This window comes from Budorcas taxicolor, chromosome 3 (assembly GCF_023091745.1).
Source record: "Budorcas taxicolor isolate Tak-1 chromosome 3, Takin1.1, whole genome shotgun sequence".
In the NCBI taxonomy this organism is placed as follows: domain Eukaryota; kingdom Metazoa; phylum Chordata; class Mammalia; order Artiodactyla; family Bovidae; genus Budorcas; species Budorcas taxicolor.
In genome coordinates, this window is record NC_068912.1 from 67,844,097 (window position 1) to 67,866,590 (window position 22,494).

Consider the following 22,494-nt stretch of genomic DNA (forward strand, 5'->3'; position numbering starts at 1 on the left):
AAAGAAAAAAAAAGAATGTATGGGGACAAGGTGGGAAAGGAAATGAGTTAGGAGGCTAGTGTAAAGCAGGCACAGTGCTCGTGGCTCGTCCAGGGTAGGATGGTGAGAGCTAAGAAATTCCATTCTAGATGGATTTTGAAGGTGGCATCAGCAGCGTGTGCTGATGGGTGAGATAAGGGTGCAAAAGAAGCAGCTGTGTGAGAGTCACTCGAGGTGCCTGGGTGCAGCACATGGAGGGGTAGAGCTGCCCTGTACGAGGATAGGCAGAGTGGGGGGTGGGCAGCCTTCAGGAGGCAGAGGCCAGGGTTCAGTGTGGGTCCATGCTAAGTCTGACGTGTTTATAGACATCTAAGTGGAGACTCTGAAGATGCAGTTGGATTTAAGAGCTGGGAATTCAGTGAGAGTGCAGGAAATATGTTTGGAATTGGAGTTATCATTTTGGGTAGCAAAGACATAAAGATAGCATTAAAGTCAAGTGACTGGCTGAGCTCACTTCAGTGTAAGTGTGCAAAAAAAAAGAGAAGAGAATCAAAAATGCTGAGAGGCATTCCCACATTAGCACATCCACCAAGAGAAGGTGAAGAATTAGTAAAAAGAGATGGAGAAGAGCAACTGGTGAGTTGAGAGAAAAATCAAGATGTGCGGTTCTGGAAGCCATGTGAAGAAAGGGTAAAAAGGAGAAAGGCACAATAAACTACGTCAACTACTGCTAACAGGCTTACTGCTGTTGATCAAGACAGTGCCTTGTACGAAGCTCATCCGGGGAGTCCGGTTCCTACCAACCTGCATCTAAACAGTTGCTGTGTGGGTTCAATTTCACCCCTCCATCCATTTTCCAAGCGTCTGCATAGGCACCACCTGCACATCTGTACATGGCCACCCTTGTTTTTGATGGGTAAGATAAGGACCAGGAACTGATCACTGAGTGGAGCAATGTGTGTGCCATGAATGACTTTGAGGAGGAGTTTCAGAGGAGTGGTGGTCATAAAAACATGAATGTTAGGAGATTAAGAGACAATGAGAATAGAGAAAGTGAAGACAGTGAATCTTCTCTGCTTTGGAAGATTTGGTGCAAAGAAGAGCAGAGAACTCAGGCAGTGGATGCTGGGGATGTGGAGGTTGGGAGGAACGGAAAGAACAGCAGTGTATTTGTAAGCTACTGGGAGCATCGTCAAAGAAGGCAATGGCACCCCAATCCAGTACTCCTGCCTGGAAAATCCCATGGATGGAGGAGCCTGGTGGGCTGCAGTCCATGGGGTCACGAAGACTCGGACATGACTGAGCAACTTCACTTTCACTTTTCACTTTCATGCATTGGAGAAGGAAATGGCAACCCACTCCAGTGTTCTTGCCTGGAGAATCCCAGGGACGGGGGAGCCTGGCGAGCTGCTGTCTATGGGGTCACACAGAGTCGGACACGACTGAAGTGACTTAGCAGCAGCAAGGAGCATCGTACAGCTCCATCCTCTCTTGCCTTGACCACTGCGGTGGTTTTCTCTTTGGTTTTCTTACATCTGCAGTCCTACAGACTTTTCTCCAAATATCCCCTGAGTGTGATCCTCTTATACCATAAACCAAACAATGTCATGCCCTCTTTCCTACCACACTTAAAATAAAATCCAAAGGCCCTTTCACAATTTGTCCAATTCTGCCTAACTCACCCTTTGCCCTTTTTTCCTACTACTCATCCCTCAGATAAGCAGCTGCAGCCATGACAGCCTCCTTGTTTTCCTTTGGAGGCACCAAGCATTCTTCCTGTGCAGGGCTTTGCACTTTCTGCTCCTTCTTGCTGGAACTCTTCCCCACATTTCTGTAGGACTTGTTTTTGTACCTCACTCAGGTCACTACCCAATGGTCTTTTCCTCAGTCCTGGTCTGACTCCCTTATGATCTCCCTGTCATTCACTATTTTTTAAATATGCTTTTTGTTTCTTTCATAACGTTTGTCAGTACATGTCTTTCTATAATTCTTTTTTAAATTAATTTATTTTAATTGGAGACTAATTACTTTACAGTATAATGGTGGGTTTTGCCATACACTGACACGAATCAGCCACAGGTATAATTCTTTATTACCATGTATCTCCCCTCCAAAATTCAAGTTCCATGAAGATAGGGACTTGATCTCATTTTATTCATGTTTCTTCCTAGTTGACACAGTAGCAGCCAGTACTTAGCAGGCACTCAGTAAGTCCATTTTAAATATATGAATAATTGGAAGAATACAATAAACACCTTGATTCAGTTGGCAGTTGAATGTCATTAGTTTTGAGTTCTGGTGGCCTTTGCAGATGAGTAGCGAAAATCCAGTGTGTATTTTATTTGCTGCATACATATGTACCCTAAGGATATTCTGTCCAAAGGCAAAAGACTTTTGATTCAACCTAATCATCTATTTATAGTATTGATTTAATGGAGAAACTCTGACTGAAAAAAAATTTAAGAAAAATTTTTAAAATTAGAGATGTCCTAGCACTGGACATACATCAGAAGACCTGGATCCAGGTTTCTGCTCTGCTTTTTGCCAGTGCTGTGTGACCTTCTGTAAGTCACTGTCTCTCTCTAATTTTATATTTATATACAAGATAATAACTCTTGTACTTCCATCATCTCTTTGCTTGAGGACCAAATGAAATATCTTGGATAATGCCAAACAAATGTGCATAAATATTTTCTCTGAATAGAAAGGAAGTGTTTGAAGCTAAGCTAAGGGGGTGAGAGAGAGAACACAGACAGTTCTGCTGCAGCATACGTACCATCTGGCTGTTTCAAATGTGTCCCTCAGGAAGAAAAATGAGACTGTTGTCAAGACTGCAGTAAAGAATCATTGCAAAAGGGATGTTTTCCAGCTTTAATAAGTCTATGATCAAGCAATAAGTTTCTGGGTAAAGGCTGCCACTTCCCACCAGCTGACCTGGATGCAGGTACATTAAATAGATGTATTTAATGTCAAGAGTGTGCAAGCAAAAGCGCTTCTGCCTGTGAATAGGTGGGGGAAATCATGTCCTCTAAGAGTCTGGACACTCCATTTAGCTGAGGATGGAAAGAGAAATGTGCCTTCATGGACCACCCTGATGCAACCCCTGGCAAATGCCAGCCTGTCCCTGGACTGACCAGAGGGGTATTGTAAATTCAGCATTTGTGTGTGTTCGTGGCAAGAAGAGAGGAGTTGCCTGTGAGCACATGCAGGTCAGGAATGGCAGGGAGGAGAATAGCTCAGGGTTCCCTCTGTGATCTTTCCCTCCAGGTAGCGTTCTGTTTCTGCTCTTACCTACTCCGGGCCCCTCTTCCACCATTACCTTCCTTTGCTTACTCGTGGTTCAGTCCCTGTTACCGCAGACTATGTGTATCCCACTAGGCTTGCCCTGAACCTGTGTCATTCTATTTGTGGTGGTCCACATAACAGAATGAGTCTCTCAGCTTTCCAGTTCCAAACATTTACAGAGAAACCTCGTTGGCCCACCTCACCTAAACACTTTGATCCTGGTCACAAAAGTCCACTTTGCTTTGGACTGCCCTTGGAAGAGATGCTTACCCCTGGTACCTCGCTGAGGTGGTACAGAGCCTGGCTGGACCCATAGACAAAGAGTGTGGGGTTGGGCAGATTCCCTGAGAAGGGGATTGGGTGGCACAGGCATTTTAAATGATACCTGGCATAAGTGAGAGCATGTTATGTGTGTGGGCTGCCTAGCAGTCTCTTTTAGAATCATTGTTTATTCAAAGAGCAGAAGGCTGTTACTGAGAGAGACAGGTTGAGTAGGTTACTGAATCTCCCACTTGGAATCTTTCTTTTCATCTTGTCTATCAATCTAAAATATTTTTTGTCACCTTAATTTATTTTTAAGGCTAACAAACTGGTTTCTAATGTGTCAAAAAGAGGTCCAACACTAAACCCCATTAAGTTGTAAGAGCTGTTTCATGGTACACATCTTATCCTGTAGGCTTAGGCTGCCCAGTGTATGAACTCACACAAGTATAGAACAATGTAGGATCCTCAGCGCCATAATACCCCTCCTTTGGTAACCAGCTACCCAGCTCTGATTCAGTTCTAGGCTTTTCCTGGTTCCCAGTGGTGAGAACTGGACCTCAAACCATGACGTATTATTCCCAGGAATATCCTTTTGGCTGTGCAAAGCCAAGGAAGCAATCACTGTGACCTAGGAAATGCTATAACCTTTTTCACCAGCCATATTAAATGAGGAGGATTCGTTGGCCAGATGGGGACTGCCAGGACTCCTTGCTCTGACCTTCAATGCCCCTGGTACTATTTTTTTGGAAAAATTAAATTTTGTGTCATCTCACAGAGATGGGATCTGAAAATGTTCTCCCTCTGGGCACTGAGCTGCCAGCACTGCTTGAGTGTACAGCTGCTCCAGGGCTTGGATAATCACGTGGCCTCCCGCGAGAGGTTCTCAGGATGAGAGTGGGGTTGGGAACTCTACTATCAGCTTCCTGCCAGAATCTGAAGCACAAGGAAGCACTCATCCTCCCCACCCCCACACCCCAACAAACTTCTCATCATTACAGCCAGGGGATTGAGCCTTTCAGGACAGTCTTGAAGCGGGGCTCCTATTACTTTGTCAAGGCCAGTGACAAACCCAGTTGGGTTTATTAAAAGAATGAAGATGAAGAGCTCTATGGGTCTATGAGGCTGATTGTGTAAGGTTGCCATGGCTCCCTTTCATTCCTAAATGTCTGGATTGGTTGTGGAAGGCAGTCGCATAGACAGGTTTCTGATGGGCAGACAGCCTTTCCATTTTTGAGAGATCACAGGTGAAAGATGGAGTTTCTCACCCCATCCAGGCAGTCTGCCTACCCACAAAGGGTGTTGGACAGCCTGAAGGGAGAGTCTCCCAATCATGTTTTCTCTGATAAGGATGAAGAAAACAATGAAGATAATATCAATAAAATCCACGGATACTCAGGGATATTAAATGACTTGGTAGGGTAATGTGGTAAATGGCCCCAGTAGTAGAGAGACAGATTTCCTGTTGAGAATAAATGCAGCTGTTCAAGAGTTTCACATATGTAGAGACTGGTTCACTCCCAATTTTTTCTGCCCCATTGCTTTTGTGACTAACTTTTAAAAGAAAGAATATTACATAAATGCTGTATCATATCACTTGGATGTGGATTATACAAAGTAATACAAACAGAAACAGACTCACAGATACAGAAAACAAACAAGGGGAAGGGAATGGGGGAGGGGACAAATGTGAAGTATGGGATTAAGAGATACAAACTACTATATATAAAACAGATAAGCAACAAGGATATGTTATATAGCGTAGGGAATTAGATATATTACCTTGTAATAACTTATAATGGAATATGATCTACAAAAATACTCAATCACTATGCTGTATATGGAAAACTAATATAATATTGTAAATCAACTATAGACAGTCTGTTAGTGTTAGTCACTTAGTCATGTCTGACTCTTTGCTGCCCCCATGGACTGTAGCCTGCTAGACTCCTCTGTCCATGGAATTCTCCAGGCAAGAACACTGGAATGAGGAGCCATTTCCTTCTCCAGGGGATCTTCTGACCCAGGGATTGAACCTGAGTCTCCCACATTGCAGGAAGATTCTTTATTGCCTGAGCCACCAGGGTACTTCAATTAAAAATAGATAAAGTGTGAACACTGTCATGGATTCTAGATACTTAGGGGCTAAAAGATTCCACCTTCTTTCCATCTTGAACCACCCTCCATGTGTTTATAGGATGTATTGGGAAGTTTGAAAGAGAGATTTACTAGCAGGAAATGCCCTTGAGGGCTGTGCCTGTGTTTACTTTTCAGATGTGTGACAATGGCAAAAGAATGCACACATCTCTGCAGAAAGGATGGCATCATAGGTTCTGAGACTCGGCTGCCATGTACGGGTAGGCAGTTTGGCACTGCAAAAACTAAATGAAGAATGAGCATATTAAATATCATGCCCAGGTCGTAAGTGTCAGAATTCCTGGCATAGTGCCTGAAAACTAGTAGACTATCAGTAAATACTTACTGAATGAATGAAAAACAGAGTCCAAATCCAACTTTCCATTCCAAGGACAAAGTTGTTTCCATTTGGATAGTGTCTGGTTCCACCTTAAAAGTCTTTCATTAATATCAGCATTGAGAGAACAGGCATTTTTAATTTTCCATGTTATCTCTGAAACAGAAATGTCATGTTTTGACAGTGAATAATCCCATCAGAATCATGCTAGTATGAAGCTGGTAGGCATTTTGTCAATCTGAGCCCCCTCCCCATCGTGGGTAAACAGCAGGCCACAGTCGGCCTGGCATTTCTTTTACTTGTGTCAATGGAATAACAAGTGACTGTAAAAAGAATTTCAGTGAATATTGGGGGGGAAAAAAGAATCCCACCTGAAATGATTGTGTTGCTCTGAGTATTCTATATGGACCAAAGTGTCAGTCTTCCATGCTGAGAAGAGCAGTGTGATCAGATAAGGAAACACAACTTATAATTGAGTGGGATCATTCCTGAGATTCATCAGGTAAGTTAATTTAGGATGCTCCATGGTTTAAAAACCACTGATCACCATGGAATATCACTCTAATGCAACCTGCCACAGCTTAGAGTTTAGCATAAAGTTAAATAACCTCTCCAAGGATGTTATCTTAATCAAGTAGCATAAGAGAACTTATTTACTAGTAAGGCAGGCCCTGAGCAAGGGTGGCGAGAGCACTGGATAAGCACTCTATTTAGTATTTAATAAGGGGAAAATGGCTTAATAAAGTCTCTTTTGCATTTTAAAAATCTGAGAAATTCTCCCTATTTCTCTGTCTTACTCTCAGTCTTTCTGCCTCCCACCTTTTATTTCTCTTCCCCTTTCTTGTTTTTTTTTATTGAGCTCACTGTATCAGTGGTCTCTCATGCAACGCTTCATGCAAGAAATGGAGCCATTGTGCCCACTGAAAGTTTATAAACTTCTTCCCCTTGGTTTATTTCAGTAGCAGTCACTCTTCTCCTCATCTTTTTGAACAACAGAATAAAATTTGTTTCTTATGAGTGCAGGCAAATGCTTTAATACTTACTTGTCTTCTGGCTTGCCTATGGATTTTGGGAATTGAGGTGGGGAAAACTTTGACATAGAACATATGAATGGGCAGAGGCAGAGGGTGCCAGAAACATGCCCTTTAAAATCTATGTTTCTGCTTCCCAGGCCAGAACTGATTTATCAAACCATGTAGGTATGCAAGAGGCCATCACAGCTCTAATGTGATATGTTAATTCTGACAGGTGAGAGAAGGGTTCAGTTTCATTCCACATCTGTTTCCTTCCATCTTCCTTTCATTATGATAACACATAGCCAACAGCAGGCAGCACATAGATGGGGACCAGCACCAAATGATGCACCATTCTCAGGAGGCCTGTATCCATGAAGGGACTCATCACAGCTGGTGGTCTGGTCCAGATTGGGATTAGATTTTTCAGTTTCTCAAGCTTCAGCACCCCTCTTGTTTAAAGTAAAGGAATTGGTCTAAAGTGTTAAAAGACCTCCAAGGTCTTTCTAGCTCTTCAAAAATCTATTGAGCCTGAAGTATGATTTTAATTATTCTGTTCACCTAGCATTCATCACCAACCCAGTGCCTCTGATTTTCCCTTGTATGTATTTATTGTCTTAAAGCTCCTATCTACCCATAAGTTTTAGTAACTTAAAATGGAGTAAGTGTTGTCAGATATCACATTTGAATGGTGTCTCTGTCATATAAAAGCATACAGTTCTCTCAATGGGGTAGGATGAAAAATAATTCCTTTATTTAGGTTGTAGTTGTATGTGAGGGTTTGTGAAGTGTGTAAAGGAAGATAGGAGTTGAGAAGTGTTAAAGAAAATTTGACAGGGACACACTGCTATATTTAAAATGGATAACCAATAAGGACCTACTGTATAGCTCAGGGAATGCTGCTCGATGCTATGTGGCAGCCTAGATGGGAGGGGAGTTTGTGAGAGAAGAGGTGCACGTGTATGTATGGCGGAGTCCTTTTGCTATCCACCTGAAACTATCACAACTTTGTTAATTGGCTATACTCCAATATAAAATTTAAAGTTTTTTTAAAATTATTAATTTAAGCAAAAAAAGAAGTTTCTGGTAAGGAACTTATTTCTTAAGATTGTCACTTTTTTGAGCAGTTTATTATCAGTTATATACACAGACTTCAAAATGACAATTCAGTAGCCACATTCAGGTAATTTTACTCTGTAAATGAACTTGAGGGCTAGGTGAAAACTAGATCTTCCCTGGAACCAGGCAGAAGTGCCCTCATTAACCCCACAGCCTGTGGGTGATGAATTTCAACCATGTCCCACATGAACAGGTCACATGGAGAAAACATCATCTTGTTTAGAGCGATTTTCATAGTTTAAACAACAAATCCTACAGCCCAGAGGTTACTTGTGGGGCATAAGGTCAGTGAATAGAATCTAGAGAGACTTACAAATCTGGAGAAAATTACCGTCAACTGCACAAAAAGCATTATGAATTTCAAGAAACACCCTTCTTATTTTTAGAATTCTATGACTAACACTCTACTTAACCTTGAGATGCAGATATTCCAGGAGCTATGGTGTGGTCCAGCATTGGCATATCTAATGATAAAGCTGTTTGTCAGAGACAGATTTATATGAGAGCTATTATGTTATTCTGATATTAAGATTAAGAAAGAGAAATATATGTAGGCGAGAAAGCAAATCAAGCTTTGTATTTTGATCTGAGAGAGATTGAAAGACATTTTCTGAGGCAAAGAATTCCCCTAAGTTCCTTTTGTTTGAATGAATTGTCCTCCTCCTACACTTTTGAAGCCTACTTTGAGTGCCAATTATCAGTTTAGAAAAGCTTTTAAGTGTATGGTTTTTACTTGATGAGACTGACTTCTGCAACCATCTTTTTTCCCTCTGGTTTTTGCTTCTGACACACATGTATGACCGTTCAGGTTAAGTTTTACAGCCTTGTCTGAGATGTTCAAGAAGGTGCTGCCTCCAGCCGGGAGTGAGCGGGTCTCTGGCCCTGCCCTGAATGACTGAATGACGTTGTTGTTGTTCAGTCACTAAGGCATGTCCAAGTCTTTGTGACCCCATGGACTGCAGCAGGCTAGGCTTCCTTGTCCTTCACCATCTCCTGGAGTTTGCTTAAATTCATGTCGATTGAATTAGTAATGCCATCCAACCATGTCATCCTCTGTTGTCCCCTTCTCTTCCTGCCCTCAATCTTTCCTAGCATTGAGGTCTTTTCCAATGAGTGAGTTCTTTGCATCAGGTGGCCAAAGTATTGGACCTTCAGCTTCAGCAGCAGTCCTTTCAATGAATATTCAGGGTTGATTTAGGATGGACTTTAGGATGGACTGGTTTGATCTCCTTGCAGTCCAAGGGACTCTCAAGAGTCTTCTCTCCAGCACCACAATTCTTTGGCACTCAGGCTTCTTTATGGCCCAGCTCTCACATCCATACCTGACTATAGGAAAAAACCATAGCTTTGACTATATGGACCTTTGTTAGCAAAGTGATCTCTGCTTTTTAAATATGCTGTCTAAGTTTGTCATAGCTTTTCTTCCAAGGAGCAAGCGTCTTTTAATTTTCACTCTCACCATCCTCTGTGATTTTGGAGCTCAAGAAAATAAAATATGTCACTGTTTCCACTTTTTTCCCATCTAGTTGCTATGAAGTGATGGGACTGGACTTTTGGCCTTTTCATACTTTTCATGGGATTCTCAAGGCAAGAATACTGGAGTGGTATGCCCTTCCCTTCTCAAATGAATAAGATTAGAACTCATATTTGGAGTCAGTTTCAGGAGAGCGCTTGTGTAGTATGGAGAGCATGAGGGAAGGTGTTATAGCTGGAACTTCCTTATCTGATGTGAAGTAACTTGGAGTTGTAGGCTGTTAATATCTCTATGAGCTTATTTTTCCTATTCACTTCCCTCCCTTTTAAAGGAGGGACATAAAAACCAGCAATGCATCCAGTACCCATGTGAGATCTCCTGGTAATTCCCCCAGGTCCTTTAAGATACCTCCTTTGTTCCATTTTAGCTCTTTCTAGGCCCTCAGTATCAGACTAAGGAAATCAGAAAGAAGACTGAAGGTATTCAGGGTCATTTCCAAGGATAGAAAATATGACTCTCCAACAAGATAAAGAAGATCAGAAGAGAAAGAATGTTGACCCAAGGAGACAGTGGAGAACAACAGAGTTAGACAGAGGCTAGCTGGAGGCATGAGGAAGTAGAACATTTAGACAAGAAAACAGAAAGAAATCTCTAAGAGAATTCTTGTGTTAGAGATGACCTCCCAATATTCTGCCCCCCTGATTAGTACTGCATTTTATCATCATTAATCCCCAAAACTGTTACCAGAAACCTTTGGGGTATTAAACACTGCTTTTATATAATTTCCATTTACTTAAACTTTTTTTGTATTGGTGGTGGTAAAATGTATAGAATATAAAATTTGAAATTTTAATAATTATTGAGGTACAATTCAATTCAGTGGTATTAATTACATTCACAATATTGTGTAACCATCAATTTCTAAAATGTTTCATCTCCCTAAATAGAATATCTAATGATTAAGCAATAACTTACCATCCTTCTTCTTCCCAACCCCAGTCTCTGGTAACCTTTAATCTACTTTCTATCTCTGTGAATTTGCCTATTGAAGATATTTCATGTAAGTGAAACTATACATCTGTCCTTTTGCATATGGCTTATTTCACTAACCAAAATGTTTTCAACTTTCATCCATATGGTAGCATGTATCAGAACTTCATTCTGTTTTATGGATAAATAACATACCATTACATGTGTATACCACGTGGTACTCATCTATTCATCTGTGATGAACATTTGGGTTGTTTCTACATCTTGATGCTTGTGAATAAGGTCAAAATTAACCAAAATTTTAAAACTTATAATAGCCATTTGCTAACAAGTTGTTCTTCCTTGCAAGTTTATTTCTTTAAGGAACAGTTTTATAATACCTTTTCTGGGGAAAAGAATTTCCAGATCATCCTGAATGCTTAGTATGGTGGGAACCACATTCTTGTTTTGAAGTCAGCAAAATCACTTCTGACCCTGTCCTAGTTGTACCAAGATGTGGGATATCACACCACAAAATTACTGTGCTAGAACCCCAAATGAAACTGGATGATAAACAGTGCTCAGTGTTGAGTCCAAAAACAGAAGTGAGATTCCAAGAAAATAGTGATTGGCTGACTTATACCTGAGAGTTAACTGGGTGAACTATGTGGCTTTAGAGCTAATCATGAGTCAGTCAGAGATTCATACAGGAGACAGAACTCTCAAAATACTTAAAGCAAGAAGGAATTTAAGATGGAGAATTGGTTCCTTTCAAAGTTCCCCGAAAGACTTATGGGGCGGGTACTAGAAGGTTCTAAAGTGTTCTCAAACCATTCTCCAGTGATTCCCAGGGTCACTACTATCACTGGAGGAAAGAATTCATGCTTTTGTCTCCTGTGATCCAGGGTTCTAAACCTAGATTCATTGTAGTTGGTGCCGCTCCTGCCTTGACCATCTCTGTGACACTTGTCTGCAATGTCTACAGAGTTGGAAAAATGGATTCTGGGTAGTATCTGCAGGAATTCTACAGCTTTTTCACATTCTATAACTTTGTTTGCCAGCAGAAGCAGCAAAATGGACCATCTGTCTCACTTTCACCTAAGTTCCTTTACTTGGATCTTGGGAGCATTTGCTCAGACATAGTAGAACAAACTGGGGTAACATTGCACTTTTCTCTCCCCAGATAAGTCTGATGAACACCAAAGACAATTTAGGCTGAATCAAAGGTTATTCATTGAGGGATAAATTGGGAGATTGGGATTGACATATATTCATACTACTATATATAAAACAGGTAACTAGTAAGGACCTACTTTATAGCACAGGGAACTCTTCTTCTCAATACTCTATAATGACCTAATGGAAAAGAATCTAAAAATGAGTGAGAAAAAAGCATGGATATACATAAATAACTGATTCACTTCACTTTATAACAGAAACATACAACATTTTAAATCAATTATACTCCAATAAAAAATATTTTAAAGAAAGGTCATGCATCCCCTGATGTAGTTTTCTTTCTTTTTCAACAGAATAAAAGTAGAAGTAGGTTGGGAGTTCCCTGGTGGCCTCGTGGTTAGGATTCCCAGCTTTCACTGCCATGGCCTGGCTCAGGGAACTGAGATCCACAAGCCACACTGTGTGGTAAAATAGAGTAGAGATAGATTGGATTCTCTAGGGCTGTTCACTGTTATTTAAAGTTTGGAAAGGAAATTGAAAGCTTAGAAAGGGATCTCATTACTTTGTAAATAATTTTTTAAATTACAAACTTAGAGATGGTGATGATATATAGTAGTATTTCCACAGTTCAGTTCAGTTCAGTCGCTCAGTCATGTCTGACTCTTTGTGACGCCATGAACCGCAGCACGCCAGGCCTCCCTGTCCATCACCAACTCCCGGAGTTTACCCAAACTCACGTCCATTGAGTCAGTGATGCCATCTAACCATCTCATCCTCTGTCGTCCCTTTCTCTTCCTGCTTTCAGTCTTTCCCAACACCAGGGTCTTTTCAAATGAGTTAGCTCTTTGCATCAGGTAGCCAAAATACTGGAGTTTCAGCTTCAACATCAGTCCTTCCAATGAACACCCACGACCGATTTCCCTTAGGATGGACTGGTTGGATCTCCTCGCAGTCCAAAGGACTCTCAAGAGTCTTCTCCAACACCACAGTTCAAAAGCATCAATTCTTCTGCACTCAGCCCTCTTTATAGTCCAACTCTCACATCCATACATGACCACTGGGAAAACCATAACCTTGACTAGAAGGACCTTTGTTGACAAAGTAATGTCTCTGCTTTTGAATATGCTGTCTAGCTTGGTCATAACTTTCCTTCCAAGGAGTAAATGTGGTAAAGAATTTAAAATGAGTATCTGGGTCTGCATAAGCAGATAGAGAACTCTGTGATTTTGGAGAGGAGTTTTTCCTGGGGATACTTGGATGGAGTTTTTCCACAATAGAAGACTTAGCATTTCAGTCAGAGCCCACCAAGCTCTGAAATGAACCTCACAGTTTCTGGGGAAGAGGTTCTAAGTCAAGGGCTCTGAACACAGATCGGCCCCTTTCTAAAAGGATGCAAATTTTCCTTATGTCAAAAGGGCTTGAAAGTACCCCTTCTACCTAACTTTCTCTCAAAAGATGTTGAAAAGCCCAGGTGCAGTAAGTGCTTTGATAGTATTTTATAAAAACAAGAAAAAGCTATCCATATAGATGCGAAATTCCACATGAATCATAAACTTATCTTTATTGCCTACGTATAAAATAGCAGTCTTGCTGCAGCCCTTCTGGGGGTTGGTCTACTGCATGTGTTGTAAGTGTGTCAGAGGGAGGAGTACTTCTTCCTTCCTTGGGGACATCTGCTAGAGTTTCACTGGTTAGTGAGTTTGGAAAGAGCAGGGCAGGCATGACTGAGCACTTCCTCTCTCTCTCAGAGATGGCTTCCCTCAGGAAACACACAATCTGCTTTGTTCCTCCATGTTTATAGTTTTGCAGGGAAGAGGTAAGAGCCTTCAATGTTCAGTTGCAGTCCATCATTCTTTGGGACTTTATTCTTTGAAGTTCAGTTTCTCCTTGGGAATTCACAAGGGAGATGGCTTAAGTTATAATATGTGGCAGTGTTTTTTGACTGGAGAGTCTTTAGGTTGCAGAATCAGTAAAGAGCTAAATTAGCCATGGTGATGGAAATGATTTAGGTTGGGGAACCAAATGACAGAGCAAATCAGCCTTGGGTATAGAATGACCTTGTACTGTCCTCTCCTATTTTGTTCTAGCCAACTTCAGAGTTTTCTGGAACAAAACTGAAACTGCCCACTAGTGGTTGGTAAAGGGTGATTTCTTCCTTCCATGGAATAACCTCAGCCCTGATAGACCCTAGGGTTAGGGAATATCCAGAGAGAAACTAATTTTTCCAGCTTCAGATTTCTGTAGAATGAAACCTCAATTAACCAATACAGCTGGGGGCATTAAGTTCACAATGTTAAGTCCCTTCCTCTCCCTGGAGTGTTTGGAGGCTGTAAGTGACTGAATGTATAAATTATGCTCTGATTGGCTCCTCCCTTCTAGGACAAGCCTGTGGCTATTCATCAATTCCAATGATTGTGTATGGATAAATACGGGAGTGTTAGTCACTCAGTCCTGCAGACTCTGAGACCTCATGAACTATAGCCTGCCAGGCTCCTCTGAACACGGGATTTTCCAGGCAAGAATCCTGGAGTGGGTTGCCATTGTGGATGGATAAGTCTGTTTAAATCAGGACAAAGTATGACAAGACTCACTTGGCCAGTAGACCTAAATCCCCAGTCTCTAATATCAGCTTTCATCAATAATCTGCCTGCCTTTTGAGTCTCTCTTATTTTTTTTTTCCTTTACCTACTTATAAGATTCTTTAGAATAAGACCTGAGTGTCCATATGAAAATTTTAATATTCAATGGTGGCTTTTGAGCATAGAAAGAAATTGGTTTTATTTTTATTTACCTGAGTTTTAAATTAATTATTAGTTGATTAAAACCAGTCATAATTTTAAAATCTGGTTTTCTTTCAGCCTTTAACTAGCAAGTCTTGTTATTCTAGTTATTAACTTAGTAATTTTGGCATAAAATAGAAACAATTTATCAATGTCCATTAATTCAGGATAACAGACTAAATTTGCTGTGACTGTTGTCAGTTGGACCACTCCATCCATCATTATTTGCTCTACAAAAATCAATCCTAAATGAACTCTTGAAATACTGTGTTTTTTGCCAGTGGCCTGGCATCAGCAGTGGGCTCTGCAGAGACACTGCAGCAGGAAGGGGCTTTTCCTCTTGAAAGGCTCCTGCACAAATGCAGTTTCTCCATGTGCCCATCTACCGTGCTGTGAGTGGCTTCTCCAAAGTCTAGAAATTTCTGTGAAGATTGATTCTCCACGTCCAGCTCCTCCTGTGTGCGTGGTTCCTCCAGCGCCCGCTGCCCACTGTGCACACCTGGAAGCCAACATCTCTCCTCAGAGCCCCCTCAGGTTTCCTAGCAGGATGCCCCTGGTACGATATCCCTGTAAACAGCTTTCCCTGGTATCTTAGAGAGTGGATTTCTGGAAAGTTTTACCAGTAGAGCTCCATAGCGACTTCTCTTCCATCCAGTGAGACGTCTTCACCAAGGTCTGGATCTCAATCCAGGGTAGGCCTCTTCCAGGGTGCTCTTCCTCATCTTGGTGGCCTGTAGTCCATGGGTTGAAAAGAGTCAGACACGACTTAGCGATTAAACAACAACAAAGGATAAGACTGCCTCCTGTATGTGCTATTCCTTTATTCTTTAGGGTGCTTTTTCCTTCTTACTAGACAATCCCTTCTTCAATCTCCCTTTGTAGATATAACTCTTTTAAACTTTGCCTGCAACTATTTCTGTACGAACTTTTTCTCTTAATTGGACCCTGACCGATACATACCCTTTTAAACAAGGAGTCCTCTTTACAGGCTTAATTAATAAAATATGCTTAGACTTTCCAACTTCATTTGTATACCGAAGACATTTAATTTTCTTTTATAACCTTTAAAATGCCTGATAGGGAAAACTGAAAATCCTAACCAGCAAAATCTTCTCAAATACTTAAGCAATCCTTATAAATTTAATAAGTTAAACTTGTATAGGAAATTTTGAATTCACATAAGCATTCCGATTTGTTGATAGCCAACTTCTTGTAGAGATTTCAATTTAAATCATAATTCTAAAATCGATTACTAATTTAATTTTAGCAATAGAAGGCTAATCTTCCAGATATGATATTCCAATTATCTTCAATACTATAATCATTTTTTTCTAGTACACTCTTTTTTTAACCTTTTAATCAAGATATAATTGACATATAACATATTAGTTTCAAATATACAATGTAATGATTCGATATATATATGATCATTTTACATAAAAAATATGGATTATCTTGAACTAGGCAGCAGTATTTACACTGCAGTTTTGAGTTGCTTATTCATTCTTTATTTATTTCCAAACCTTCTCAGAGTGGAAAAGATATTTAGTTAGCTATGAGACAATTTAATCTCTAGTTAGCTAAGGTTATTGTGTTGGTAATTCATATTCATGTTATACTCAACATTTTAGACAGGAAAAGCTTTACTTTTTTTTTTTTTTTTTAATAATTTTGGCTGTGCCAGGTCTTAGTTGCAGCTGGTAGGATCTTCCTTTGTGGCATGCAAACTCTTAGTTGCCGCGTGAGAACTCTTAAGATGCCGCAGGCATGTGAAATCTAGTTCCCTGACCAGGGATTAAATCCTGGCCCCATGCATTGGGATTGCTGTGTCTTGACCACCAGGGAAGTCCCCAGTCTTATTTATTGATCAAGATTTTGAGACCACAGGGGAGATATAGGGGCTAAATTCACCCAAATTATTCTTTCTGAAGCATATACAGATACATTTAGTCCTTTTAAAAAATTATTCCCTATGTCAATAAAGAACTTGAAGGTCATACCTCTACCAATTCTTTCATGTGATTTGGGTGGCAGGAATTCTATATTTTCACTCAAATTTAAAAAGTGCGTGTGTCCTAAGTTGTTTCAACTCGTGTCCAACTCTGCCACCCTATGGACTATAGGCCACCAGGCTCCTCTGTCCAAGGGAGTCTCCAGGCAAAAATACTGGAGTGGATTGCCATGCCCTGCTCCAGGAGATCTTCCTGACCTAGGGATCAAACTTGCGAGACGTAAGAGACAAATCCGCACTGGCAGGCGGGTTCTTTACCTTCTCTCAATTCTTGATTGAGTTCTGAATGTCTTTAGTAATGAGTCATAATTTTGAAGATATTTTCATGCTATTTGTTTAGATTATGCATTCCCTTTTATAGCTTTTCATTTTTTTTTTCTTTTTCTGGTTTCTTAAGGCCTCAGTTCCAAAGTGTTGTTAATGGGACCTTAAAGCTGACACAGAAACCTGGAATCCTGCCGCCTGAAAAAAAAGTAGTAGGACTGTGAAGTGAGCTGAAGGAGAGTGTGTAAACATTTTCCTCCATTTCCATTATATCTGTATTTCTGAAATCAGGTGAAACACAGTGAGCATCTGGAAAGGCCCCATGAAGACTGAGCGTTCAAATCTCGTCATTATTACTCTTTATGCTATCTAATCTGTTTACATCTCACCCTAAGGTAAGACTGCTTCTCATATCTGCTATTTCTATATTCTTTAGAGTTCTCTTTTCTTGGTTTCCTGGGTCACACTAGTCTTGGGGACCACTGAGAGCTTCTGTATTTGACTTGTAGCCCCTTGGTTTTGTCGTCAGGATCCAAAACCTGGCCTCATCCTTTTCCCAGGGTCTCAGAGTAGCTTACATATCTTTACCTTTTTAAATTGCCATTTATTGAATACTTTATCTTCTAGGCTCTGTGATAGTCACATGACATAAATTATCTCATTTAACTCTCACCACGAGGTAGGTATTTTCACCACATTTTTATAGATGAAGAAACTGAGACACACACACACACATACATGACTACATTGTGCCAGTACTCTGCAAGGTGCCAGGAGTGGAGAGCTGAGCACACAGGTGTCCCTGTCCTGTTAGAGTTTATGGCATAGTGGAGGGGGGGAGGGTGATATATATATACACACACATATATGTATGTATTATATGCATTATATATATATATATACAGATGTGTGTATATATATATATTCTGTAATCAACATAAAATTCAACCAAGGACCACAGGGTAAAGAAGGCTTCTCTATTTTAACTCAACTCCAGTATGTTTGCTAGTAAAGCAAACATAAAGTTCCAATTAGTTGAGAACTGTTAAAAGTATATGAATCCGACAGAATTGGATTAAAATCCTAGCTCTATTTTTCAATATCTGTGTTAAGCTATCTGAGCTTCAATTTCTGCATTTGTAAAGTGGAAGTTATGATGACAGAGATCTCATAAAGGATTAAGCGAGATGATATATATAGATATTTAGGACAGTGTCTGGCATCTAGATTTATTTCCTTTTCTGTTCCACGTACTATTGTCCAATTTTGTCCTTCATCTTTGTTGGGAAGTCTTATCTCTTGATTTCCAGACCCCTTCCTTTCGGAAAGACCTTGGAACCTGCGTGCAAATAAGATTCCTACAGGTGCATTCTCAAGCCCAGACTCCCTAAATTGGGTATGTAGATTAGATGCCCCCTCACAAAGGACCCTTACGACAAAAAGTTCCTCACAATGAGACAAAGACTCACAAACGAACAAACAGAAAAGCTTATCTCCCACTGCACCCTTGCCAGTTAGCTGGCTTTTTGCAGCTGGGACTGATTGCTTGGGATTCTACCACTTTTAGAAAAGTTTAGAGGTTTCTGCTCATTGCCATTCATCATGCAGCGCCCTCTGCTCACTGTGCAGGTTGTAGCAACCTCGCAGAGCCTGCCAGCCCAGGACGCAATTACTGCCAATTGCACTGGGACATTTTGTGTGAAAGAATACCCGGTTAGAGAACACACAGAGGGAAGCAAAACACTGATTATTTAATTTGCATTGTTTTTCCATGAAACTAAAGAAACTCCCTTCTGCAAGGAACATGGAGACAAAATGATTAATATAGAACAGCCAGAATAGAATGAAATAAACCTAGCTGCTTAAAAGAGTGAGGGAAACTCAGGGAAGCAGAAGCAGTCATAAAAAACCGTGTTATTTAAATAATACTATATCTCTCCTGCCTTATCATTCTGATTACATTCAACTAATCTACAAAATTGAAAGGTAATGAGCAGTATTTCCTTAAAGCGCATTAAATAATAGTGCCAAGATGCAAATTTATTCATTAAGTATAGATGAGTGTGTTAAATATTCATGAATTGTTGCTCACAGTATATAATTAATCCCATGGTCTTTGTGTCCAAAGCACTGAGAGAATAAAGGGGTTGTACCACCACTATTATAAAATGATATTGTTCCTCAAAATAACCCTCAGGACAAAGGTCAGACACCTAGCAGATCAGAGTCTGGAACTTCATTCGATCAATACATTACACTGTGTTTTAATAGAAACACAACTCTCTGATGACGTACGATTTATATTTCCAACTCCTGCTGACTGAATATCTAGGTGAAAAATAAATATTTCAGGCTTGAAAAGGCTCTTATTTGGTAAAAATATACTAGATCTGAGATTCTTTTTGTTTTTGACCTTGGGCAAATGGAAACATTTTATGGAAGTCCCCTTCTTAAGGAGAGAATTTTATGCTTCTATCTCTTTTTTTAATCCTTTCTTTCAAAAAGAAAAAAAAAGACTAGTCCTTTCATTTGGAATGGAGCACTCTTGGTTTTAGAATCTCTTGAAATTACAGCTCAGTTCCTCTACATGGTCCATCTCATCTAAGGCCCTATGGAGTCTGAAAATCATTTCTCTCCCTAAATGGCTAATATATCTTTGTAGGTTCTGGGAAGTTAATGACACCTGTTCCTTAGTGTTCCTTATTTACTTTCTAAGTTACTTGTATCACTATTTAGATTCATAAGTATTGTGGTTGAATTCTGGGGAAACTCACAGGTGCAAAGTAGCAAAAAAAAAAAAAAAAGGAAAAAAATTCAGATTTCTACCAAAAGTCAAAGAAGTTGTAAATATTTCTCTTTTTATGTCTAAGTTTAATAGAAAATTTTGTGGGCTTTGAAAGTTTTAAAACTAGGAACCAGATTATTTCAATTATGTGATTTATTATGAATGAGCTAGATATACAGGATGTCTTTTATGTAAAGATACACAAATATATCTTTATGTCTGAGTGTAGACTGGCTTCTTGTTCTTAAGTCTTTACTTTCACTTTTGGTTATACATCCAGAAGTGAAATTGTTGGATTGTCCAGTAATTCTATAACTAATTTTTTTTCCAGTATTCTTATTTTTATTTATTTATTTTTAATTTTTATTTTTACTTTATCTTACTTTACAATACTGTATTGGTTTTGGCATACATTGACATGAATCCGCCATGGGTGTACATGAGCTCCCAAACATGAACCCCCCTCCCACCTCCCACCCCACATCATCCCTCCGGATCATCCCTATGCACCAGCCCCAAGCATCCTGTTAAAATTAATTTATTTTAATTGGAGGCTACTTACTTTACAATATTGTGGTGGTTTTTGTCAGACATTGACATGAATCATTTTTAAGAATTTCCATACTGTTTCTACAGTTGCTGGACCATTTTACACTCCCCACTGGCAATACACAAGGGTTCCAGTTTTTCTACAACCTCACCAATATTTATTTCCATTTTCTTTTCTCTTTTTTTTATAATAGCTTTCTCTCTGGATGTGAAGTACTATCTCACTGTTGGTTGTGCTTTACTTTTCCCTTTTGCATTTCCATAATGACTAGTGATATTGAGCATCTTTTCATGTGCTTATTGGTCACATATGTCTTCTTTGGAGGAATGTCTATTCAAGCCTTTTCTTTAATGCAGCACTAGCTGTTTAATACAATATCTATGAACAACAGAAAAATATGTATTAAAAAGGCATAGTAGTTTTTACTTGTAGATATTCCAGTACATTTCGCTTTCTCTTTAATTCTTTTTGTGCTTTTTGAATATTTGTATATCAGCTGACCATGGACAACAAAATGTGGTTAATGCTTTCAAAGCAATGCTACTTCATAGTAGATAGAAACAGACTCTTGGTATGTAATATAGCATGAGTGAATCCCCCAAATGTATATTAAGTAAAAGAAGACAGACACAAAAGATTACATATCATATGAGAGTCAGTATGTATGAAATATCCAGAAAAAGCAACTCTATAATGACAGAACATAGATCAGTAGTTGTCTGAACTGGTGGCAAGAGAAGATCCTGGAGAAGCTTGTTGAGCTGATGGAAATGTTAAAAAACTGTACTGTGATGATACAGGACTTGTTAATTTATGTTAATTTACTGAAAGATTTTGACCTCTACACTTAAAATGGATGAGTTTTCTGCTTCAGTCATGTTTGACTCTTTGCAACCCCATGGTCTATAAGCCCACGAGGCTCCTCTGTGCATGGAATTCTCCAAGAATAATACTGGAGTGGGTTGCCATTTCCTTCTCCAGGGGATCTTCCTATCCTGGGGATCGAACCCAAGTCTCTTATGTCTCCTGCACTGGCAGGTGGGTTCTTTACCACTAGCGCCACCTGGGAAGCCTGACAGTATAGAAAGTGAAAGTGGCTCAGTAGTGTCTGATTATTTGTAACCCCATGGACTATACAGTCCATGGAATTCTCTAGGTCAGAATAGTGGAGTGGGTAGCCTTTCTTCCCAACCCAGGGATCAAACCCAAGCCTCCCACATTGCAGGCAGATTCTTTACCAGCTTAGCAACAAGGGAAGCCCAAGAATACTGGAGTGGCTAGGGTATCCTTTCTCTAGCTGATCGTCCTGACCCAGGAATCCAACTGATTGATTACCAACTGAGCTATAAGGGAAGCCCTACAGTATACAAATTGTATCTAAATAAAGCTGTATAAAATAATCAGCAAGAGGTTTGAGGTTTGAGGTACAGTAAAACAAATTAAGCAATACATTGAGAATTGATGAACTTGGGTGATAGGTAATAAGGGTTCATTACACAATTCCTTATACTTTGTGTATATTTTAAATTTCTCATAATAAAAACTTTCTTAGAAGATTTTCCTATGTGCTGTGTTGGATAAAAGAAAAGCTACAGAAAACAAGGCTGGTTTATTCTTAGGTAAACGACAATTTTGTAAGAAGGATGAGACAAATGATTCTAGTAGAAGGTAGAGAAGCCTAGCAATGATTTTCAAAACAGAATGGGGCATGAAGAAAGGCTTCACAGTGGAGATGACCTTTGAGTTGCATCTTGGGGGAGAATGGCTTTGATATTAGCCCAGGGTCAATATGGAAGTAAGAGTGTGAGAAGTTTCAGGGCATATGTGAGGGCTGCAAGGTAAATTAACTGGATAGTGTGATGCTTAGTGATACTGTGAGAACAATGATTTCATTTACTCACTATGTACTTCTTCCTTTTAATCTAAAATTTTTTCCTAGCTTTATTGATGCATCATTGACAAATAAAAATTACATATATTTAAGAAATACAAGGTGATTATCTGAAATGCCTGTACATTGTGAGATGATAACCATGATCAAGTAATTAACACATCACCTCATATAGTTTCCATTTGAGTGTGTGTGTGTGTGTGTGTGTGTGTGGTGAGAACACTTAGCAAATTTCGTTCATTCAGTATGTATTCTTTTCCCCACCCCCTGGCTTTATTGAGGTATAATTGACAGATAAAAATTATATATATTTAAAATGATCAAAACATCAGGAACATTTGTATACATTGTGATTACTACAATCAAGCTAATTAACATATTCATCAACTCATATAGTTATTTTAGTGTGTGCAGTAAAAATATTTAAGATCTATTTTCTCAGCAAATTTCAAGAGCAGTTT